Below are 26520 nucleotides of genomic sequence, written 5' to 3'. Positions count from 1 at the left end.
ATAATATGAATACACTTTCAGATTTATTTAAAAGCAACCTGAAAGCCTGTTCATAGCACAACGCTAGCATAACACCCAGAAATCTTTTCAAGAAGCACACACCTCTTGGCACTAGTCAAAAGGAGCCACGGTCCCTCAAGTGGTAAGGCATGGAATCAATATGGTTTTCAGGCATAGGCAGTTCCTGGAAACTTCATTCTGCAAGAGCAGTTTGAAAATGGTATTTAAGGAGGCAGCAGCAAATGCAATTATATTTAATGCAAGGTATTAAAAGTTACTAAAAAAAAGTCCTGGTATATCAGCATCAAAAGATCAAGGAATATCTGGATATTCCAACATTTACATCTTACTTTGACTGTTATTTTTTTGTGAGTTTGGACTCAAAATTCGGAACAAAACTCATGTGTCCTGATGTTGGTTAACATTTGATCTAAAATAACCATTTAGAATCTTGCAAGAGTAAAGGGAAAATTATTTCCAGGGAAGACTCACCATATTTCCCTTCAACATATTTTACAATTCAGAATCAACCAGTTCTTAAAATGAATTTCACTGACTGTTAATAATATAATAAATATAATACAATATAATACAATATAATATAATATAATATAATATAATATAATATAATATAATATAATATAATATAATATAATATAATGTAATGTAATGTAATGTAATGTAATGTAATGTAATGTAATATAATATAATATAATATAATATAATATAATATAATATAATATAATATAATATAGATACACAATTCCATTTATGGCAACTGACTCCATTTTCCATTGCATAAAATAAATACTAAATTTTTTTTAAAATAGTTTTGATTTCCTTTTATTTTAACAACATATTTAGTGTGCTTTTCCTTTTTAATTTGAGGTGAGCAAACTGGGCATCTTAAGTACAATAATTCCCCTTGGTTGGATAAGTACCTGTAGTAAGATTTTGATTTTTTTATATAAAAATATTAATTTTAAAAAAATTATCAAAACCATTAATCTCTATTCTTCTTGGAATTGCAACCTGACTGCTAATTAATGAGTCTGGTAAAGAGTCCCTTTTCATAGTTGTGGGTGCTATTGCAATGCAGAAAATTTAAAGAGAAGCAGCTGGGCAGAATCCTCCATCTTTGACTCAAAGAAGATTTGCTCAAGTGTAACGTAACACTTGATGCAGTTTCCACTCAGGCCATGAGTTCAAAAGGCTTATTCATGCTTGAAAGCTTTGGACTATCTGCTAGAGACACCTGCACACAGTCTTCTTATTTTTGAGAGGAATCCTTTTCATGCTGTCACCACAACCAACCTCAGTTCAGGAGGATTTTCAAAATGCAATCATTGCATGAACAGTGGCTGACCTCAACAGTGGTCAGTGTCTTTTAGCAATGAATGCTTATAAAAGCAGACAACTGCTAGAATTACTGCCGTCTTTCCAATTCTACTGCCTGCACAACTAAAGAGATAGAATATGAAAGATGAAACCAGCCCATTTTAGCACTAAATACAAGCACAGCTAAATGTGGATGTATTTTCTGAAGGTTTTGATGACTGTGGAAGTCCTCTCTGTAAAGCTTCTTACCACAAAAGTCTCTTAAGGATTCTTCAGTGTTTGTTTTTTCAGTTCTTAGCTATTTCTCTCCTTGCAGTGTTGTTAATACACAAACCCATTAAAAGTAACTTCATAACTTTTCAAAAACAAGTGTTGGAACTTTGCAACTGCACAAATAATCATGACTCATCTGTGATTTTGCCTGAAAACAAACAAAGATCACATATGGCTGCTTATAGCCTGCAACTAGTACTCAGAAGATATATAGCACTTGAAAAGTGCTAGAAGTGCATAAATATGTCAAGGATTAAATGGAAGTGCTAATATGTTTTTGGTAAAGAGTGTAACAATTTAGATAGAAGCAGTGGAAAGCTCACAGCTCTCTTAAGACATTTTTTCTGAGAATGACAGGGCTCTCAATCCTCATATGGAAGAAATCAGGCAAGGGAAGCCAGAGGTAAGCTTGGTTGTGTGTGCAGGTTTGGGCTGGCATGGAGTTTCTTCATAGATGCTAGTACAGAGCTACATTTGGGTTTTGTACTGAAAAAAGGGTTGATAACAGTGATCTTATCAAGCAGTGCTTATGCAGAGCTGAGGCTTTTTCTGCTTTTCACCTCCTACCACCAGTGAGGAGGCTGGGGGTACAACAGAGATTTAGAAGGGACACAGCCTGAACAGGTGACCTGAACTGACCAAAGGGATATTCCACACCATATGGCATCATTCTCACCACATAAATTTGGGGAAACAAAAGAGCGGAAATTTCAGAGCGATGCCATTTGTCTTCCCAAGTAATTGTTGACTGTGACAGAGCTCTGGTCTCCTGGAGATGGTTGAACACCTATCAACCAATGGGAAACGGTGAATTAATTTCTTGTTTTGCTTTGGTTGTCTCTGCTGCTTCTGCTTTATCTGTCAAACTCTTTTAATCTCAACCCACGAGTTTTCTCACTTTTACTCTTCCAATTCTCTCCCCCATTCCACTTGGGGAGAGTGAATGAGCAGCTGTGTGGTGCTTAATTGCTATTTGGAGTTAACTCAAAAGTCTGACAGGGTATCATTATGTCGACACAAGCTTACTCATGACAGGTTATGATACCTAGTGAAGCTTCTATTTTGAGGGAAAGCAAGGAACATGTTGAATTTGCAGTTAGAGTTACAATGATTTTGCTATTCTTGTAGGCAGAGTCTACCCTTTATTTTACAGTATGGTGAAAGTATCACCTCCTTCTGGTCAAAATAAAGTGTGGGAAGGAAGTGCACAGGCAGTGCAACTAGAGTCTTATATCCTGAGAAGAACAGAGAAATTCTGTGTAGGCACAGGATGAGAAATGCTGAGGTGGAGCTGAAGATGAATTTGGCAAGTGTGAAGAACAGTAAGAGGGGCTTCTACAGACACATGGATCATAAAGGGAAGATACAAAAAATATGCCCCCTATAAATAAGATAGTCTGGAGAATATAAGGCTCCAGAGTAAACTCATCGGGGGCCTTTCATTAAAGTAATTTCACGATTATAAGTTGCATCATTTTGACTAAAATTTTGGTCCAAACCCGAAGTGCGGTTTATAATCAGGTGCGGCTTATATATATGGACGAAGAACAGAAAGTTGCTGTTTTAGTTTGGAGGACAGGTGTCTGCTGAGAAAGGCAGGAGCTCCTCTTTGAAATGGAGAATGTAAACCACCTCCCTCCAAATTATTACAATTTTGAAATCAAGGGGCTTTCAGGCAAAAATATGGGAATTAGGAATAGCAGTTCTTTTCCAGGGAAATTAAAATAGAAATACTGTACTACAAAGAAACAAACTCCAAACCCTGACAAAGTCAGAGTACAACCTGACACCCCATCAGGCAGGGTGTTGGTAGCAGTCCCATTAAATGGTGGCTGCATCCTCCTGCGGTGACAGATGTGATTCAGTTGGAGCAGTGCTTCTGTAGAAGGTGCAGTTTCCCTCTGGAGGTCCAGTGGTGATGTGGAGTCCAGTGGAGAAAGGGGCTACCTTAGTGTCCCAAAACCACTTTTTATCTTGGTAAGAAGTGTTGGGCTCTTCCCCCTGGCTGGAGGAACTTCCAATGGGATGCAGTAATTTTATCAGTCACACAGTGGGACTCAATGGGCCATTAGCAGGAAATGACTCGCTGGAGGAAGGATGGGTTGTGAAAAGATAAAGAACAATGCCCCGTCAGGTTTCAAAGGATGGCCCATTAGCAGAATATCTCCCGCAGAGATAAGGATCACTGCCCCCACCCTCAACAGATGGTGATAGAATAGATACCTTTTATCACACTCTGTATTGTAACGTGTGGCTTATAATCAGATGCGGCTTATGTATGGACAAAGAATGAAAAGTTGCCGACATCCGGAAGTGCAGCTTATAATCATGAAATTACTGTACTTGCAGGGGCTTATACAAAAGAGGAAAAGTAACATTTTACATGGGCAGATAGTGGTAGAATGAGAGGGAAAGCTTTAAACCTAAAAGCGAAGAGATTTAGATCAGATTCTAGGAAGATATTATTTACTCGGAGGGTAGTGATGCCCTGAAACAGGTTACCCAGAGAAGTTGTTGCTGCCCCATCCCTGGAAGTCCAAGGTCAGGTTGGATGGGGTCCTGTGCAGCCTGATCAAGTGGGTGGAATCCCTTCCTGTGTTATCACTGCCCATAACAGAGTGCTGGAACTAGATGATTTTTATGGTTCCTTCCACCCAAGCCTTTCTATGATGAAGTTTTCCATGTGGAAGACCTTTCAAGCTTGGCAACTTCACTCTGGGCAACTCAAATCCTCAAGGATGCGAGCTATAAGTGCCAGTTTACAACCATCAGCTCCATGGTACTGTATACTCATGTATTCTATGGAGTATAGAAATTCTAAGGGCTAACAATTTTAGATATACAATGATCATGACTGATAATGAGTAAGAACTGCTAACATAAAGTACATTGTCAATAAATGTGATAGTACTAAGATTCTTTTAAGTTTAAAAAAGGTCTACTTCATGTAATTTAAACACTTCCTTCACACTGATTGCTAATTGTCTCTAATCTCTCTAATTCTCATAGACATATTTATCAGTTATATGACAAGATGAAATATATCACTTGAATGCACCTTGGATACCAATAAATGCCAATGTAGGTGTAGCTTATTCATCCTTTATTTCAGGTATTCAATAGTTTCCATTTATTGTTTGGTGATGTTCCTGTATCCTTCTGCGTAGACACCTTTATTGAGGTTTCAGAATTCAGCGGTGGGTCACACTCAGGCTATGAGTCATCCTCCTGAATGACAGGTGAGCAGTGCCCACTGAGATGCCAGAGAATTACCACTGGTTCATAAAGATAGCTAACTCCTTTGTCATATTTGTCATTTATATATGATCTTTTAGGCTTTTTGAGGCAGTCTCAAATGGCACAAATTGGCTGAGTACAGACATCTCAGTCATAGACTGGATGTCTATTGAGCTCGCCACTCTTGTGTCTCTAAAAATGTGGAAAGAAATCAGCACCTCTAGAGAACAATTTACACAAGAAGAATCAAAATTACATGCTTTCTCTCTGGAAGTACCTGTTTTTATCTGTGGCCCATATTCTCCTGTAATTATTGAGATGTATTTAGGCAAAACAAATCCCATTCTGTGAAATCAAAATTTCAAAAAATAATTCAGTAAAAGTTTTATCAAAGATACTTTGAATCACCATGCTCTGACAGAAAGCTTTTATAGTCTCTTTTGTTTGTTGAGGCTCTTAACATTTTGGAAAGTTTTCAGAAATTTTCTGTGTCCTTATTGTTTACCTTTGGAAAGATAAGATTTTTGTATATATGTAAATATAATATGTAACACAACTGAATTGCAACATAACTGAATTGTAAGCTATGGTTCTACACATATGATGCACAGAGAGACATCACAAATATCATGTTTTAAAGTTTGAAAAAAATATGCCAAAACTGGAAGAGAAAAATCATCTTTTCCCATCTTACATTTGAAAAGGTGTGAAAATAAAAGCAAGAAGCAAATAAAAATTATTCTATGACAATTGTTTTCTTTTTCTTGAGGATATGTCAGTTTCATCATGCCTTTAAAAAAGGGTAGACTCATCCTACAAAAATTGTAAAACCATTGTAGCCCTAACTGCAAACACAACATGATCCTTGCTTTCTCTCAAAATAAAGGCTTCATTAGGTAGTATAAGCTGTCATGAGTAAGTTTGCATTAAGGAAATGACACCCTGTCTGACCTTTGGCTTCCCAAACAAATTGATTGTATTACAATGGCTGCTGTGGGTTAACCCCAGGTGGTAACCAAGCACCACACAACTGCTCACTCTCTCTTCCTGGGTGGAATACAGGAGAGAATTAGGAGAGTAAAAGTGAGAAAACTCATGGATTGAGATAAAATTAGTTCAAAAGAGAAAGCAAAGTAATTCATACACCACTTCCCATTGGCAGGCAGGTGTTCAGCCATATTCGGGAGAGCAGAGTTCCATCAGGTGTGGTAGTGACCTGGGAAGACAAATGGCATCACTCTGAACATCCTGCTTCTCCCTTCTTCTCCCAGCTTTCTGTGTTAAGTATGATGCTTCATTGTGTGAGTTGTCCTTTGGCCAGCTGGAGTCAGCTGTCCCAGCTGGGATATCTCCCAGGTACATGGGCACACCCAGCCACCTTGTTGAGAGGTGGCAGGGAGAAACAAAAAACTCAATTCTGCATAATTCTGCAAAATTCTGTATAATTTTTGTTCAGAAAAACTATAACATAGGTGTGATATTTTCACTGTTTTCATCACAAATCCAAAACATTTCACCATTCAAGCTGCTATGAAAAAAATTAATTCCATTCATGCAAATATGATGCAACAGTATATGGGATCAGAGCAAAAAATGTAATTATTTTCATTAGTGACTATTAAAAAATATAATTATACTGTGATTCAACATCAGGCTTTGAAGTGGAATTTAGCTCAATTTCAATACACTTGCATTTAGGTGCCAATATCGGGGATTAGTTCAAGTTCTTGTTATAGACGGTAGAAATCTGGGCTCAAATTATAATGTAGGAATATTATACCATTCTCTCTTTCTTAAGTTATTGAGATACCAACAATCCCAGCTCATTTATCTAGATAATGAATAATGTACAATTTATAGGATTCAAAGATTGTTCATATGATACGACAGAAATAACGTAGCAAGCAAAGCTGACTTACAGTTTATGAACCTAGTAACCGTATCTCAATAATTACTTTCTTAATGCATGTTATTTTTATTAAATATATATAGGATTTTTCCATCTTCGTGTACTCCATTAAAAATCTACCATGATTTTTAGTTATGATTTTTAGTTACGTCATGAAAAATTATCATGCCATTTATACTGAAATTATGCTATACTTTAATATAAACCATAAAACTTTGAATTAATATAACTATTATGTTAAACAAAAAAAGTGAAAAAAGACACCACCACCCCCTCATTACCTCTACATCACAGGATTTAATCCATAGTGCATTACCACTGACCCGTTTAGTGTAGAGAAGAAACAATAAATCAATGTTTGTTAACATATGCTTAAGTAGAAAAGCAATTTCACAGGTCAGGCAACATAGTCATGAAATGTCTGTGAAGCAGTGGTGCATTGACTATTGAGAAGGACACAGACAAAACGAAATAAATTCTTTGACTTTTGCCCACACTCTGATTTTCTTTTTGTTATTATTTTGATCAAACACTTCTCTGTCAATAGCAGTGATTAGCAACATATTTGTAAAACCACAGATTAGTGTTTCAAATGTTTAAAACAGTATTGTTTTTTAAGAGATTGGGGTGGGGATGAAAGGAAACAAAACCAGCAGCATAAAATAAAACGCAGCGCTCAGAAAGTGGGCCTGAATTTGAACCTCTACTGCTAGTTCCAAAAACTAGCTTTCTTTCCGAGTCAAAGGAGATAAGGACAGAAGAAGTCACCATTATGCCAAATTTGAGATCAACACTCAGCTGCTGAAATAGATGGCAGAGACTGAAACACCATACATATTCAGATAAGTACCACTAAATGTGCCCACAAGATGTATGCATTCTTAAAGGAAAGAATCAATTATAAAATCTGAACCATCTCCTGTGAACCAGGAATTACACAAGAAATATATCTGTATCTTTAAAAGTGTCTGTTCCCTACTGTCTTAACTTAATTCAAGTACAAAGCTGCTCTGAAATTTTTCCAGCACTGTTCCTAATAAGGCTCAGCTGACTGCCTAATGCATAATAGAACTTTCTTCAGCTAAAAATATTAAAACTTTTATCCACCTACCTTGACCTCCAAATTAGCATGTAAGGAATATGACAGTGAAAGTAGATGCTGAATTTTTATTAGACCCTCTAGTATCTTCAGTTCTGTTAATTTAGGGTGAAACAAAAGTGTCAAGAAGTTGCCTTTTTTGTATTGCATAGAAAGAATCTTTTTTGCATTATTAAAATACAGCATATCCTGGCAGAATTTTATAAAATATAAAAAATCCTAGGCATGTATACTCTTTAATGATCTACCTTTAAAAAAACAGTTTCATACACCCTTCTAGTAGAAAAAGCTAGCTGGGTCTTCCTTTATGAGTAGAGCTTACTTAGTTTTGTCACAGAGGTTTCAAAACCATTTAATAGATATTTTAAATTATAATGCATAAGGTTTGGTGTCCTAAATTCTCATTTATATAAAATTGCAATCAAGTTAATTTTGTCAAAGTAATAAGAGAGAAGCTTGGCCATATTTTAGTTTTGATTTTAAATATTAACTAATATTTCAATTAGTCTCTTCATAATATATTTACGTTTGCTGTTAAAGTGCATTTGTATTTGAATTGTATTTTTAAATGAACATTTAATTTTTGTGTATTTCTATAGCACTGTTCATAGAAAAGTACATTACTATTGTGAAACTGATCTTCAATGTATAAAGGTTAGTCAAGTAGTAAACCTGTCTATTAAGATAATTTGTACTGTCTCCATTAATATGGTGTCCAAATGATTTTACACTGGAGGGAAGTGATGCCATCCAGAGGGACTTCGACAGACTTGAAATGTGGGGCTGTGTAAACATCTTAATGTGCAACACATCCAAGTGCACAGTCCTGCACTGGTTTGGGGCAATCCCAAGCACAGCTACAGGCTGTGAAGAGAAGGGATTGAGAGCAGCTCTGTGGAGAAGGACTTGAGTTTGTTGGTGGATGAGAACCTTGACATGAACTAGTAATGTGCACTTGCAATCCAGAGAGCCAATCATCTCAGGCTGCACCAAGAGAAGAGTGGCTAGTAGGTAGAGGGAGGTGATTCTCCCCCTTTCTTCCACTCTTGTGACATCCTGCCTGGAGTGCTACACTCAGCTCTGGGGCCTGTAACATAAGAAGGACATGGACCTGCTGAAACAAGTCTAAAGGAGGATCACCAAGATGATCAGAGAGCTGGAGCAAGGGCTGGACCTCCTCTAATGTGAAGACAGGCGGATGGAGTTGGGATTGCTCAGCCTGGAGAAGAAAAGACTCAAGGGAGATGTTATAGCACCATCCAGCACCTAAAGGGGGGCATCAAGAAAGATTTTCAGGGACTTTTTACAGCCTAGTGTGAGTTGGACTTTCAGACAATGAGTTGTAAATTCCACTCACTTCTGTAGAAATATGATTAGGTTTGTATTTATAGTTTATTTCCTAGAAATCCAGAAGGCAGGAACAGAAGTGTGGTAAGGGAAATGTAGTAACTTAATTATGGAATATTTGCTAAAGTCAGCAAATACGTCAGCTGAATTCTGAAATTCCTAAAAGGATTAGAAAGTATTCTATGCTCTTATTAGGTATAATTTTACTTTTGGAATATGCTATGTAACAAAAATAGTGAGAGAAATTAATGACTAAATGCTTTCTGAGACTGAATGTTTTCACTTACATAGTTATTTAGTGCAAACAATCAATGTGTTTGACTAATACATAGGTTTTCAAGAGACCTTTTTAAGAACATTTTGTTTTATGGATTTTACTTTTCTATGTATGAAGAATGGTACATCTTTTTGTCCACTGTTTATTTGTCTGTTGCTTCTATGGCATGTTCTATTAAAGAATTCACTAGGTCATAGTGAGAAAGGCTCTCTTCTGTCTGGTCAAAACCAGGTAGAGACCTCTGGAATGAGAAAGACAGCAAATTCTGAAAATACCTGAATAACCCAGTAGGAAAACAGGCAGTCAGTTTTCCAAAGGCATGGCAAAAATCAAGCTTTAGATTAGGTACACATGTTCTTCAAGACTGTGGTCCCCCTTCTCCAGAGATCCTAAAAGCTGCTAGTTTAAGAAAAATTAGAGGTGTCACGTTGCAAAAGTCCAGTGGAATTATTAACACACCCTTCATACTACAGTCTATCATGATTACATCTTATTTACAGTGTCAAAAGAGAATTCAAAAGACTGTAGGATGTTTCTATCTCTGTGAAAGAGGGGGATTTATAAATCACAATATTACAAGCCCTTTCACCTTATGTGCCTTGTTAAGACAGGGGGGCAGGCATATCCAGGAAAGATCTGGATGAATTGCAGACCCATCACAAAACTTATGTGTCTGTGACTAACTGTTGTGGAAAAATTAGCACTGTGGTTTTAGCAGATACCATGATTGCAGGAGCATATGTAATGTGTTCCAGGCATAACAAAAATGGCTTGAAGCAGCATACAGGAAAAAAGTTGAGTTGAATAGTTATAGAAATTTATATAAGCTAGATTTTATGTTCTTGTTTCTAAATTTTGCAAAGCATTTATGAGAGCTGGAAGCCAAATCAGAGACTACAAAAAAAAGAACCTTGGGTGTTTTGATAATTATAAAGCATTCATGGCCAGCTGGAAGTCAGAGCAATGTGTACTTAACGGCTTTGAATAGTCTGTGTTTTGCATGCAGTAATCTGTGTGCATTTGCTCTGATTGCTCAAGGGGAAATAATTACTGTTTATGAAAGATTGTCCATTATTCCCCAATTAAAGAGAAAAAACATCTATAACAGGAAAAATCTGGCTATTCTGTAGACTTTGTGAGAAACCCTTCCTTACTGTTGCAGTACTTCATTTAAAAATCACAGTTGTTAGACATCCAGGGTGCTACATAAGTAAGGAGTCAAAATCCCATGGATTTTTAAATACATCTTGAATTTCTATGAATTTACGACAACCTTTTAATTGATCATGAGACAGCATATGAACTGTAAGGAATTCATGCTCAGCTTTGATTTTCTTTCTGCCTTCATAACCTAGGTTTACAAAAGACAAGGACACAGAAAAAAAAAAGTACAAGAAAAAAATGCAGTTTACTTTTCAGTTTCTGACCTAGAAACAGAGTAGACAAGGTTTCAACTTTTCCTTTCCCATCGATTTTTTGTCTTGGGGAGAATACATGGAACACAGTGTCCATATTGCACATGTACAATGTCTGCAAGGGTCCAGCTGTAGTGCTATTTCCAGTCCCAGTAAGCGAAAGAGTCAATTTCTTCTATTCATATTTGGTTAACCATAAGGTTTCTTTTAAAACTTAGTTTAGATAGTAGCATACACAGATTTGAAGTAAGAGAATTAAGTAATATGCAAAATCTCTTGCTCCAAGGAATATTTCTTAGTGATAATAAAAAAAATCATAAACAATCAAGATTTCTATACTATCATCCAGAGGCAATGCTACAAAAGTCTATTCTGAGCTGCATTCAAAGATGAAAGAGGCCCTCTAGTTTCTATTATGGATGTGTCCTAAAAGGAATAGGATTTCTGGGTCTGACAGTGGTATTGATTTTTATTTTCCTAATGTTCGTCCTTCATTATTTTAGAATAATATTATAATTCAAGATTTAACTCTCTGTGATTCTGTCTGAGCTGTTCATACTGAAGTTGTTTTTGTAGTCTGTATAGAAAAGCATATTTTTTTCTTGACAAAACAGCAGGAACACTATCCCAACTATCAATTATCAATTGCACATTTCCAACCATTTCTCTGTTCTCATGTGAAACATTACCTGGGTTTTCCCAATTTCAGAATACAGTAATTTCACGAATACAAGCCGCAGCAATTTGACAAAAACTTTGGTGGAAACCCGGAAGTGCGGCTAATAGTCAGGGGCGGCTAATATGTGAATAATTTTCTGACATTTACAACCCCAGACGTGCCAGCCAGGGTGCCGAGCCAAGCACCTGCCAGTAAAAGCCGGCATTCCATGATTGTTACAAAGTGTTACTGTGTTGCCCTGGCTCCCTGCCGCAGCCCAGGGGAGAGACGGGGGGGGAGGGGGGTGGGGGGGGTGCGCCGCCATTGCCGCCATTGCCGCGGGCCGGGGGGGGGGGGGGGCGGGAAGTGCGTGCCACCATTGCCATGGCCCGGGGAGGACGGGGGGGGGGGCACCGCCATTGCTGCGGCCCGGGGAGGACGGGGGGGGGGGGGCGCCGCCATTGCCGCGGCTCGGGGAGGGGGGGGAAGTGCGCGCCGCCATTGCCACTGCTCGGGGAGGCGGGTGGAAGCGCGCGCCGCCATTGCTGCGTCTCGGGGAGCCGACGGGAGCCCCGTGCAGCCATTGCCGCGGCCCGGGAAGGAGGCGGGGTGCTTTGTCCGCGCCTGCCGCCGGCGCCACGGGTGCGGGAAAGCTCCGTCCCCGCCCGCCACCGCTGCCGTAGGAGCAGGGGAAGCTCCGTCCCTGCCTGCCACCGTGAGGCAGCGCCGACCTGGGGTGACCGAGCCCAGGGGCAGCGGCGGCCGGCCCCGAGCGGCAGCACCGGGCTGGGCCACCTGGCCCCGTCAGCAGCCCCTAGTGGGTCGAGCCTGCACAGCCTTAGCTCAGCCAGTAAACCCCGCCCTCCCGCGGTTCTGTTACTAATTGCACGCGGGTCCTCGCTGCGAACGACAGAGCGGCTTATATTCGGGTGCGGCTTATTTATGGACAAAAACCGAAATATTTGCCAACACCCAGAGATGCGGCTTATACTCAGTGCGGCTTGTATTCGTGAATTTACTGTACTTTTCTGTTAGAATAAAGTTATGACCTAACTCAGAAAGATAAAATTGCTTCTCATTTCCCCACACTAACTTCATACTTGCTTCAGATTTGGAGTGAGACAAAAATGGGCCAAGATCTGTACCCTAATTTCAACTGAAAGGAGCTGGTGTATAAAAGTATGTAAGTTGGATCAGTCTCAGAACTCTGAAACCAGCCAGCTGGAAGCCTTCACATGCACTGACAAGTCGATTTAGTTATATTTTGAAAGTCTTTCAGTAATCACAAACCCAACCCATGTGAAAAAAAACTGCCTAAAATCAGAAATTCAACATATTTTCTAGAAAGATATTGAAATGAAGGTAAACATAGAGGTCTCCTGTCAGTTGAATAGCTGTGGAGACAACCAGATGCCTGCAAGCACATACAATCAAATAAATTTCCATTAAGTTTTTTCTAAAGGAAAAAGTAAATAAGTTCAAATGTTTAAGGGGGCAAGGAGTAGATTTTAAACAACTACAAGAAAAAAAAAATACAAAAAAACCCCAAAGAAATACCACATAAAAGCCCAGTGATGATCTGTTGTGTATTGATCTAGTTGCATACAGTTTCTCAGGAGGAGAGAAGATATAGGTGTTAGCCTCAGGTTCCTCAGGTTTGTGAAATTGTATATCTCTCTATCTAAATTATTTTTACAAGGATTAGTATGCATTTTATTTTTACATAAAAGATATGCAATCCAGATATGGAACTGAAGAAGAAAACAACAGTAATTTCTTTCTGTTTATAATAGTATTCTGCTTATCTGAAGAGTAAAACATGCCTTATCCTGACCTATCATCAGGTTGTTTCATTATTCAGAAATAATTATTCGGGGGATCTTTCTGTCTTGTTCTGTGAAGACTTTAAGACATACCAGGATGTATTTTTATATCAGGCACCAATTGCCTAAGGCTTTTTAATGTATCTGTGCAAATCATCTGCATATTATCCCTAAAGAGGCAGGAATGTCATACACCTGTTTACACAGCATCATCATCATAAGAAGAGATAACAATTCCGTGGTGCTATACCACTGTATCATAATTTTTAACTTGAATGCACCTGCATGTATGATGTGGTTTTTACTGCACTATCAGTGTAAGAAAGATCCTATTTTTAAAATAAATGTTAAATTTTAGGGCATTAACAATTTTATTTATGCTAATAGAAATTTTCATTCATGAAAATTTGAAGAATTAAAATAAATTCCTCATATTCAATATTCTAAATTTCTCTCTGTGAGTTAGTAGACCCTCCTAAAAAGGAAGTGAGCTTAAAAAAAAGATTTTTTGAATGCTGAGAAAAAAAAAAAGTAAAGCTGTATGGCAATGATAAAAAAAAAAAAACAAGACAAAAGGAAGAACAGAGTGCTGTATACAAATCTGGACTATTCAGGGTCATGAAATCTATGCTCTTTGGTTGAAAGCACAGCACATTACTTCAGTACTGTCTCTCAGTCTATTAAAAATCTTATGAAAAAAGGTCAAATGAGAGCTGACAAAATTATTTAGATGCTCTATGTGATGTTGTAGTCGTTTCTTTAGTTCAACTATTATTTTTATTACATTGGTTTCATGGTATAATTCTTTTGAAAACAGTTATAGAAAATAATACATATATTGTAATAGTAGGATAATCATGTAAACTCAATGTAGGCTGAGTCTGCCACATTATTATAAAGATTTCTTTTAAAATAATTTAACTGAAAACAGGATAAGATCTCAATTCCCTGAATTTTGGGTGCCTGAAGACTGCAGAAATGGCTAAAGGCAGAGTTCCAGCAGTCCTGGACAAGCATTTTTGGTAACAACATGGACTCTGTATTGTTCCCCTCCTCCTTTAATACCTGTAGTATTCATATTTAAACCAATCCTACTGTAGTTACACATTTTCTGAGTTTCTCCAGGCCACAAAGTATGGGTGTTGGAACCTTCCTTATTTGTAGCTTCACAAAGACAAGTCTACAATTACCTCTTCTATGTTCTGTCAAGACACAAGCCAATTCCTTTACAGGCATCTTCCTGAGGTAGACTGCCCCAGATTCCGTCAAAAAATATACAGGATGTCAACTTTAGAAAAGGCAAGAGATTCTAGTTGCGATAACTTTTTGGATGCTTGCCACACAGAGATAAAGACAGTTCTGCTGACTGTCAAGGGCAATTTTTTTCCCCTGTTTTTCTCATGTTTCTTTGTTTGGATGGGAAATAGATAGCCATTTGATAGTCAGACTGACTCTCTGAAAAGTGAACCCTTGCATTACTATTTTATTATTATGTTAATTATTCTGAGGTCCTTTTCCTAAACAGTGTTTTTATGGTGTGCAAGGTTTCTTTTTTATCACTAAGCTGAAGCATTTAGATGTTGATTAAAAAAATCATAAGTAAAAATAACTGGTGACAGACACTATTATGAAAGCCATGTTGTTTATTCTCTTGAGTTTCCCCTCAGAATCTATAATTTAGATGAACTAGATTTGCCTCCCAAGCTGTCTTGCACCTGACCCTGCAAACATGCTGAGCTCCTGAACTTGTACAGGTTTCACTCTGCCCCCTGGCCTGTCTGTGGCCCAGATCACTTCAGATCTGGGAGCTACAAAGCTCTTCCAGCCTTAGGGTTCAGATATGGACATGGACTCGAGCAGGTAGTTGAGATTTCTTCAGGTTTGAACATTCTTTCTACTGACACAGTGTTATTTAATGTTTCAGATATTCTGCTTTTCTCACTTCTAAAGCCATCTTCACAGATCCAAGAAGAAAACTGACATGAATTCTATGATCCTGTAAATGAAAGTAAAAAATTTACCAAAACCACAAACCAATTATCTAGTAAAAAGATGTGATTCAAATGTTACCAAGACATGTCTCCAGGGAAGTTATATTTTGTTCTTTGAGATCCTAAGCGCCTTGACCGTGGTGGGAGTCTGAGGAATACTTTGGCGAGGTGTTACTGGCTAAAGACATTTTTGTCAGGATCATCAAATATTTTAATTGTTTGCAGCTTAAACCTCATGTCTATTGATCAGACAGTACAGCCCATAGAGGAAATATGCATTGAGCTGAATCAACCTCTAGGAGATGTCTCTTTTTATTAGATAAACAGTGAGTTATGGATCCCAATGGGTTAATAGGTCCTTCATTTCCCGTCCCCTGCTTCTCTTCCCCATGTTGTCAGGCACTTTGATGGTTTGTCTCACAAGAAAGTTAGAGTAGGATAAAATTCTTCACTCCTTACACAACCAAGTGAAATTGTAATTCCCAACATGGAAACTGTAATTTCCAATATGGAAAAGGTAATTTTATAGATCATAGGTCTATTGCAACATAACCATAATGCCACACAGTGAAGAGAATTTTTAATTTTACCACTTTAAAGGTACCATTTTTGTTTTTGCTTTGTTTAGGATATCATCCTTGTAGCATACTTCTGTATCAGTTCTAATATCAAAACCAACAGCTGCATCATTAACCAGAGGATAAAATCAGCTATGTATTTCTTCCTTTTCAATCTTGTTATGGAAATGTTGTCAAACCTTATTGATATTATGTCTAAAACACCTGCATGGTAAACAGGGCAGTTTACAAGAAAGTTGAAAGACCTTGACCCTACTTTCAGACCTCCACTACAACTGATGTGTAGAATAAATCAGAAGCTAAGTGCTCATTTTTCTGCTACATTTTGGAGTTTCTCTTCTCCCCTCCAAAATCAAAATAAGGTTGGTTTTCTTTGTTTGGTTGGTTTTGGCTTGTTTTTCTTTGTTTGGTTTGTTTTTTGTCTGTTGTTGTTGTTCTTGTTGTTGCTGTTTTTAAGAAGTGATTACAGAAGATCGTCTTAGTGCAGGTCTGCTAGGAAACACAGTACACGAAATATCACATTTTTAAAGTACAAATATGTCAGATTAAAAATTAAGAGATCAGGTTCATATGTTTTGCCATAAACTTCCTCAACTTATGTGATATACAGTTATTTCACGAATACAAGCCGCACTGTTTTGACCAAAATTTTGCTCCCATACCGGGAATGCGGCTAATATTCAGGTGCGGCCAATATGTGAATAATTTTCTGACATTTTCAACCCTGGGAGTGCAAACCAAGTCAGCGCAAACTGCAAAGTCGAGCTCCTGCCAGTAAAACCCTGCATTTACGTGGTTGTTACAAATTGATGCTCTGTTGCGCGGCGGTTGGAGCTGCTCTGTGCAGGCAGCACAGGGGGTGGGGAAGGCGGGGCAGCTCTCTCCTGCTGGCCCCACGGCTCGGGGTGTTCCCATCCCCGCGTGCCACCGCCGCAGGAGCAGGCAGGCTACATCTCCGGTTCCCATCGCCGCTGCAGGTGCCGGTGGGCTCTGTGCCCCCCCTGCCACCGCAGGGCAGCGCCGGGCCGGGGTGACCGAGCCCAGCGGTGGCGGCGGCCGGCCCCGAGCGGCCCCGCCAAGCGGCCGCGCTGAGTTGGGCCACCCAGCCCTGTCGGCAGCCCCGAGCCCTCATGGCCCGAGTCGAGCCAGTAAACCCCACCATGCCGCGATTCTGTTACTATTTGGCAACTTTGTTGCACACGGGTCCTCGCTGCGAACACAGAGCGGCTTATACTCGGGTGCGGCTTATTTATGGACAAAGAACGAAATGTTTGCCAACACCCAGCGATGCGGCTTATACTCAGTGCGGCTTGTATTCGTGAATTTACAGTATTTGCCTCACTAAATCTGTAAGACAACAGCAAGATATATTTTTTGTTTCTTTTCTCCTCCTTAGTATCTTTTCTACAGTATTCCAATCTTCTTTTTAAAACTACTTTCCAAATGGGTAATATTTATATATTTTTACCTATAGAAAAACATCACAGACTTGCAGAAATTTCTCTGGTTTCTTTTTTTTCCTCTTTCACCCCTGGTTAAAAATCAAAGACTGATGGATAATATAAGGGCAATACTATTATTATTATTATTATTATTATTATTATCATTATCATTATTATCATTATTATTATTTATTATTATTATTATTTGTACGGACCATTTCTTTAAACCAAACAAAACACCCACCAAAATTAAGATAAGAAAAATCCCCTGTATTTGAAAAACACCTGGATCGCCTTCTATGCTAAATGGAGGAAGCCTTCCTCATGCAAAAGTAAGATAAATTATGTAGACTAGTTATTGGTTACTACATTAACTTTCTTAATTTGTGGTTATAAAGCACAGAACACAGTAACATCTTCAATACTTTTGAGAAATTGTTAGCACAAAACTCGAAGTTGCTATATTTTCATGTTACCTGTTTGCTGGATGAATTGCTCTGACTTGTGAGCAAGAAAGATGCCAGCTATGTGCTATTATATGAGAATTTTGCATTTCATACCAAGGAAACAAGTAATTTATATTGTAATAGAACCATCCTTTTCAATCTTTTTCAAAATAAAGCTTCCTACTAAGACATAAACTTAATGTTCCCAGTCCATCAAAATATTAACTAGGTTTACATTGGAAGTTATTTTAGGGATAATGCACTCTTTCACAAAATGCTACTTTCATTTAAAGGTACCATTAATGTTCTCTTGTTCTGTCTTTCCTCAAAGTAATTGCTTATCTTTGGACTATCAAGAGCCTCACCCGTAATATTAGATAAGTATCTTCTAGGATCTATTTAAACAGCAAATAAAAACATAGTTCTTTTCCAGGGAATTTTGAAACTGATTTGTTTTGTACTGTGATGCTCTTATTGCAGGAAGGATTCTCTCGTCTTCATGTACTGGATAACAACAGTGTTATTTACCCGTATGCAAATGTTTGAGTGGCAACAGAAAGGTGACAGGATTCTTCCTGTCAACATCCATTGTTTTGTTCTTATTAACTTGCTGAGAAAGTCTGTTGCAAGTTTTTATACTCTGGGAAACTAAATTTTACCATCTGAGACATTTACACATTTTTTGTTACACAGTATTAAATTTAATTTCTGAAATTCAACTTACATCCAATGAAGAAGCACTTATACAGTAAAACCTTTTATAAGAACAAGTTAATCCAACAAGAAATTGTGCCTTTGTGTATCTTTGTTTTCAACATTTTGAAAGTGCAATTAACTATGTCAAGTGATACACTGCATTCTACTAATGTACTTCAGACTGGCAAATGTAACCACTTTATCTTACAAGGACATTGCTCTGCTTCCTGGATTCAAGATCATTCTAACAAATCCTATTCTTCTCCAAACCACTGTTTATTTTTCTCTTTTGACTTAGTCAAATCAATAAACTGTGCAATGGAACAATCAACATGCAATATACTGTACATAGCGATTATGATTGAATTATTTAGAATTTGTCCCTGCAGAAAAATAATCTTACTGGGAAAATGTTTAAGTATTGATGCAACTATGCTGCAACACAATTTCTGGAAATTGCAACTCTATCTTAGAAACAGTGATTTTTCTCTTTATGTGTACTAACCATCTATAATTATTTTCTAAATAGGTAGGAATAATTTAAAAAAATATTTAAAAGTGTTCACGCTTTATTTTCTTACAGCTGTGGTGTTATGGTCTATCTTTGTTTCATCATGAAAGTAAGTCAGAATCCGATGTCTGAACATCAATCTGAGTGTAGTCCAAGAGCCACACAAAATCAGAGCATATGCTCTTAGATTACTTCATTATATGAGCCACAAGTGTTTCACTCAGTACTTTAGCCTGGTAAAGTCTTACTCTAATTTACTTCTATTTATTTGGGCACAAATTGGAGAAAATTGAGTCTAGGTGTCAGTGAAGTCAGTGCTAACCACATCATCTTTGTTTCCTCTAATTTGCACAGCCAGGGAGAGTGAGATTTATATAGGCAAGGTGGAGTCCTTTGGGTTTGGTACCCCCAGCCTGCCCTCATTTAGCCCTTGCAGCCTGGAGAGAGAGAATGGAAGTGTGAGAGGTCATTTGCATCAAACTTCTGCAGTAGGAAACCACAACTATTCCCATGAACAATGATGTAGAAAAGCACCAGGGTCTCTGGGACTTAGCAAATGAGAACTACTGAAAAACAGAATTGTCTTTCTCCTGTCTTCAACAGGCACAGGTAAAAGTGATTCTCCCTATGATTTCCTAAAACGAAAATATGAAGAAACCCAATAAAATGTGCATGTAAACAAAATTAACTAGGTATAGATACCATCTGACATTCAAGTATACAAATCACATTTGATTCCTACCTTTTTTAGTGTATGTAGAACCTTTCTCTTTGTTCTACTATTTTATCAGGTAAAAATGTACCTAATAGGGACCTCTTCCAGTGTAAGACATTCTAAAGCAAATAAAAATGAAAATAGCTACAATGCAGGTGCCAGCAACATCCTTAGGCAGCAAACTGCGTAGACAGACAGTTACGTTTATCTGCAATTTAGATTTTGTACTGGAGAAACCCCTAAGTAGACAACTGAATTTTAAGGGACAAATGTTGTTGGGCCATAACAGGATACAGCGAGGCATGTTCAGTACTGTATAGGATTGTTAATAAATATTGGAGGACAAAGTAAACGCCTTGAGATTTTCTAGCAAATGAAGTGTAAAACCAAAGATTAATCATATTTCATTTTGATAACAACAACGAGAAACGAACTGCAAAAGACCATTCATTAGAAAAAGCCAATAATGAGTGGAGATAGCACTATGTAATCGTTACTTGATGGAAATGGGAAAAAAAAAAATAAAGGAAACAAAGTGGGGAGTGAAATCAAGAAAGTGCGATTCATTGTGATGCACAGAGAAACATGACTTGTATAAAAAGGGGGGTTTTAAAGCATAGGAATTATGTGAGCAGGATAGATTTAAATTTTTTTTATATCAAGGGGTGACCTTCAAAATCAGCTTGGTTTATGTTTTTTACTCTTTAGACGATGGCTTAGGCAATAATTAAATGCTGGAGGAAATAATAGAAATAATATTCCATCATTCTTATTTAACTCTTGGCTAGTTTAATTGTTGCTACACAGAAGTGCCTGGAGTACCCAAAGCCCTCGACAGTCTTCTTCCTCAGCAGTTAGAGACTTTCCAAGTTTTGATTTATTCATAGTATCTTTTTAGGGGAAGGCAACAGTTTTTTTACTTAATAATCCCAGAAGAATATTTACATATTCCAAACTGCCTGTAATCTAAGAGTGAAATCGGGGAGACCTGGGTCGTGTAACTATCTAAAAGTTATGCGATACCAACTAGAGCTTATGTAAAGCTTCCACTGAGGAGATGTAGGGACAGAGGGAAAAGGAGACAACAAAATGTATTGAGTTTAATAACTGTACAAGAGTGAGCACACTTTTCTTCACTCTATGTTTGTAATACAGAATATGGACTTTTTCACCTCTTTTGATTAAATATTTATTCAGTGGGAACAGGAAGGAGGGGAATTTGGCAATTCTCTTTTAATTACACAGTTTCTCTCAACAGACATTTCTTCTTTTCCAGGTCTTTTTTTAAGTACAGTGGATTCTACACATTTTCCTCAAGATGATTTTTCTTTCTAGTACTTGTTTTGTTTCATTTTTATGCATGGATAAATTTAATTTATTATAGTGTTCCATAAATTTTCATCATCCATGAATGTTATCAAAGTGATAAAATTTGTTGTTACAGCTCACATCTTAAAAGAGTTATGATTTTCTGATTTTAAGTATTTAGGATCAATTTCTTACTTTCCTTAGTCTCTTCTTTTTTCCTCTGTTCTCAGTCTAAAATCTGTTATTAAATACCTATATGATATTATTTTTTTTCTGTAGCTATAAAAACCTTAGCATTCATCTTTTCAAATGCTTGATTTGCTCATATTTTTCTTACCTTTTAACATTTTGCCCTACAAAATTTATTTTAAAGAATATTATATTAATATTTCTTTATATGAAAAATGTGAGATAAATCCAATTAGGGAATGAAAAAAGTTAGCTATCCTAGTTGAAATAAATTATGGTTTACTTTTCAATTTGAAGAGTAATACAGGAAAATCATGTTTAAAAAATTCATCACTTCAGCAATGATTACTTATAAACCAGAAGTATAATGCACAAGTCAGTTGTTTAAAAATGTATTAGCAATCCTAGTAATCATGTTTATTCCAAAGAGTTGCATTCTGTTCAGGTAGGAATAGAACCCCACACAAATCAAAGAGACAAAATATACTTAAGGATTGTGTATGATTAATTGGTAATACTTTTCTTGAATGTAACTAATTTGAAATTGTTGATAAATCTGGCCCATAATTTCTCAAAAATTAATATCTCTTTTTTCCCCAAGACTGATTCTTGGCATTCATTGAAGAAATTTTGGGTTTTTTCACTCTCTTATTTTTCGTGATTTTAATTCACTTAATGATAGCTAAACCTTGCATTATTTTAACAGCCTAGTTTTCCATCTCTGAGATCAAGGTTATTTATTGTTTATTTATTAGAATCTTAAGCTTTGAATTTTTAAATCTGTGGTGTTTTACATAAACATTCATTGGTCTTAAAAGAAAAAAATACTGAAAAAGAAAAAACAAACTAACAAAAAAACAAACAACAACAACAAAAAAATCTACTCTTCAAGAATAGTAAAATTAAAATTAAGAAAACACCCCAATTTTAATAACTTGATATTGCCTAAGTATCAAAGAAAGACTTTTCGTATCAAAGTCTTTTCCTTTTCTAGCTATTTGATCCCCATTTTCTTTTCCAAATATTTAATACCCATCAAACCTTTTATTATTGAATCAGAAAAAATATCTTTTTGCACCATTATATGGAAAGATTGTTTTATTCTAACACTGAGCATGTGAGTCTGTATGAGTCTAAAGCTTATCTTACAATGTTATTATTAATAATATTTTTCAACATTTTAACAGTATACATTTTTAAAAGAGTTCATCTACTACCACCGCCATTGCTAATGTCAATTAAAAGTCAATACAAACAGCTAAGCAAAGAGATTAAATATTCCTTAACAAATCAGAGCTGTCATTTTAGCCTGCATTCTTCCTACTGACTAGGTCCTGCAAATCCAGAAACACATTTAGTGAGTAAAATAGTGATTTCAAAGAATTTCGCTGTTACTTAGTCTTCTGTTTTTTAATGATGGGCAATATTGATCTCAGAATACCTCTAATCATTGACTGAATATTATTAGCATAGGAATTTCTATTAAGATGTGCATAAAACACTGCTATATATTAAAGTTATGCAATTCATTTTACTGATAGATACTATCAAGTTCAGCCTCACTACCTTTATCACATTAAATAACATGTATATTCATATTTCTTAGAAACCTCAAATAGAAGATGCAGTTTGTAGTGTCCCCTAGTTAAATTGAGTCACAAATGAAGAGGACAAGCTCAGTGTTCATTGTATATTATCTTTGATGGCATTCAAGTTATTTCTGCATCATTAAGCATATTTCTAATTTCAACTACTCTTCATTATTTAGGGGAAAAAAAAAAGAAGAAAAAAAAAAGAAAAAAATGAGCTAGAGTTTATGTCCAAATAGTTTTCCATTTCACTTAGATTCAGCATAATTTTAGTTTATTTATCCATGATGCATTGGCACCTCAAGCATGAAATTATGAAACTAAATGTACAGGAAACTTTCTTTATGTCGGATATATTTCCCCCAGCATAAGTTGCCCTTTTTGTACTTCTTTTTGTTTAGTTACTTGATATAAAATTTTGACACTTTTTATTCGGTGGAATGAATAGGTCACCAACTCTACACTGACCTCCAAAATACTGTGGATTCTCACAAGACTAAATCTATTCACATTTTGGATTAAGCAATTTGATTATCTCAGGAAGCTATTATTTTTTTCACATTGATCTTGCTTTGAACAGACAACTAGATTTACTAACCCAGCGAGCACTTTCTACGGAAGTCCTTCATAAATCTGTTAAGAAAAACTATTCCTATGCAGAAGTAGCAATCTTAATTAAATTATTTGAATGTTGCAATTTCCCAATACTTTTCAAAATAATCTAGAGCTTCTTTAACTCCATTTCACTACATATTTTCTCCAATTTCTGAGTTGGTTTCATTTATTTTATCCTTTACTCTCTTAAAAGTGCACTAACAAAGTCTGAGTAAATTGATGTGGGTTTTTTTCCGTCATTGTGTACCCTTTAGATCCCTTTGTGTTTGAGTAACAGTACCATGATTTAATTTGACAACTTTATTCTATATTCTGGGCTTCACTTTTTCTTTTATATATGTAATACTTTAAGACAAGTGTTACAAAGTGTCACTGTTGGATTATTATAGAGATATCCTACACTTCTGCAAAGTGGATGGACCAACTTGGACTTAGGTGCTTTTGAAGTGAAAAAAAATTAAAATCTGGGCTTGAAATCAATTATCTATCTATCTATCTATCTATCTATCTATCTATCTATCTATCTATCTATCTATCTATCCATTATTCAGTATCATTTTTTCTGCAGTTCCCTTGAACTGAGACTTAAGAATAAATGGATAGCATCATGCCATTCTCCCCTTAGACTTGAAGGAAAGTACCCAGGGAGGTAGGACTGAAATATGATCACCATGATTGATTTTATTATTTGCTTGAGGCCTTGTCATTGTCTACTGGCAACAGATTTAGGCTCTCATTTCAGCTACATAACAATGCATTACCTCGAAGACAAGAAGCCAGGCATCATTTTGGATTTGTTTCTTATTGTTTGCTTTTGTTTTACCCTCAAGGAGACTCTTACTAAGACAGAAGGTTCTCTGTTATCTCTAAAACATTCTAATTCCACTGAAAAAAATGCAATGAGCTAAAGTCCATGCATGCATATGAAACTAAATGTAAAGGAGCATTTGATCATCAGTTAATTATAAATTTAATTGGGTATATGACACTCATCATCACATCTCTTACTTATGCACCAGTAACAAAAAGTAGACCCTCTGCACTAATGATGAAGGATGGTTATGATTACCTAAAGGAGAGAGACATAAAATTGAACCTTCACTGAAACTTAATCAGTTTAGTGTTTTCCATATTTAGCTTTAATCAGATTTCTGAACAACAATAGTTAAGTTTGTGAAAAACACTTTAGTTACATGACAACAAGTGTTTTACAAGGCACTTTACATAACAGTTGAAAAATAAGTATCACCTTGCAGCGTGTGAAAGTATTTCTGTGGGAGAAACTAGATTTGTTCTTTCTAAAGGTCAAACTTGGTGGAGAACGAGCATAATCAAAGAACAAAGAGAATTAATGAAATCAATCTTAATGGTTAACAACAAATAATTTATAACAAACAGGAAGATATTCCCTGTTTTAAGAATTTTAAACATTACAGAAATTATACAAAAATATACTGAGTTGGGGTTTGGTTTTGTTTAGGTTTTTTTAAGAAACAAAGGGAACACAATAAGGAAAAAAAAAAGTTTATGGTCAAGATTTTGGCTAGGATTATAGTTTCCAGGGGAAAATATACCAGAATATATGTCATTATGTTTGATGCTGGAAATGATGTGTGCATTAAGGAAAGCTGAGGATACTGGGACCTATGCTAAAGAAACCTAGGTGAATTTTGTCTCCTGTAAAATTTCCCAGTGCTCTGAGGCTCAACACAAGGCTATTGCCCCCAGGTGTTTCAGCTTGCCCTGGCATTCTTGATTATAGCTTATGTTGGTGCTCTTGAAGATGATAGATTTGAGAAATTAGGTGCAAGACAAGTGGCATGGATGATGTTACTTTCAGCATCAGAAAAAAAAAAAAAAATGACCAAAGATGAGGACTGACTGATCTGTAGGCTTTCTAGGGGTGTAGCTGAGGAGGAGGATCAGCAGATGTCTTGAAGTATTTTGCCATGGTTAAGTTCCTGGTAAAGTTCCTTGACAATTGATCAAGACAGTTTGTTGTGAATGGCTCTAAATTATGGCAAAACAGAAAACTTACACTGGAGGCAAAGGCAGCTGAGAAGGACAATCTGAGGGTAATCACAAAAGACTGGCAATGCCTTGGATCAAATAATTTGAGTTATGGGAATATGTTTCAGTCTTTGATAAAATCCTTCACTGAAAGAATGATTGTGTGCTGGAATTATCTGCCCAGGGCAGTGGTGGAGTCACTGTCCCTGGAGGTGTTTAAAAAACAGACTGGATGTGGCACTCAGTGCCATAGTTTAGTAGATGAGGAGGTGTTAGGTCATAGCTTGGACTTGATGATTTTAAAAGTCTTTATCAACCTAGTTCATTCTGTGATTCTGTGATAATTTCAGGAGAAGACTAAATTGAAACCCTCAGTACTGGTTGAGGGCAGCAGGTGTTGATTTTGGGACAGAAATGGAGTAACTGGCATGACCCAAATATTTCTTCTTTACACAGTTTCTTAGCAAGAATTATTGGAATAGTTAACAGTCTTCACAATTCCAGTAGTTCTCTTTTTAAACAAAGCAACCACAAGAAGTAACGATGATGGATTTGAACCAGTCTAAGCAGTTCTGTCTGGTATCAATTGGCCTTCTGTAAGGAAGAAGCATGGTAACAAGAAAAGTCACCATTTTAGCGTCAAAAGAAGGACTAAAAGTTTAGCTTAGGCTACCCAAGTAGATATTCAAGAGAGAACTGCAATGAAGTGCACCAAGAAGTCTCATGGGAGAATTTTTCACAGAGAAACAAAATATGATTTGGAATAAGCTGAGGTACTGAGAAGAAAACATGGATGTGTGGAATTGTTGTTTAAAATCCCTGAGTTTGAAAGGAAACCTATGCTAATTTTTGAATCATCATTTAATACTGGAAAAAAAAACTGCGTCTGGATTTTTTCACAAATTTAGATACTTTCTGGACTAAAGTGACACCCAAAAATGAAAGGTCAGTATCGATGTTTTGAAAATTTATTTTTTTGCTTAGGCATAATTAAGATTAGTAATAGACCTTTAAAATACATTGTATAATGTACATAGCTTTTTCTTGGAGAAAC

The sequence above is a fragment of the Catharus ustulatus genome, chromosome 2 (assembly GCF_009819885.2).
Source record: "Catharus ustulatus isolate bCatUst1 chromosome 2, bCatUst1.pri.v2, whole genome shotgun sequence".
In the NCBI taxonomy this organism is placed as follows: Eukaryota; Metazoa; Chordata; class Aves; order Passeriformes; family Turdidae; genus Catharus; species Catharus ustulatus.
The sequence above is the reverse complement of the archived record's forward strand: the minus strand, read 5'-3'. Positions refer to the sequence as shown.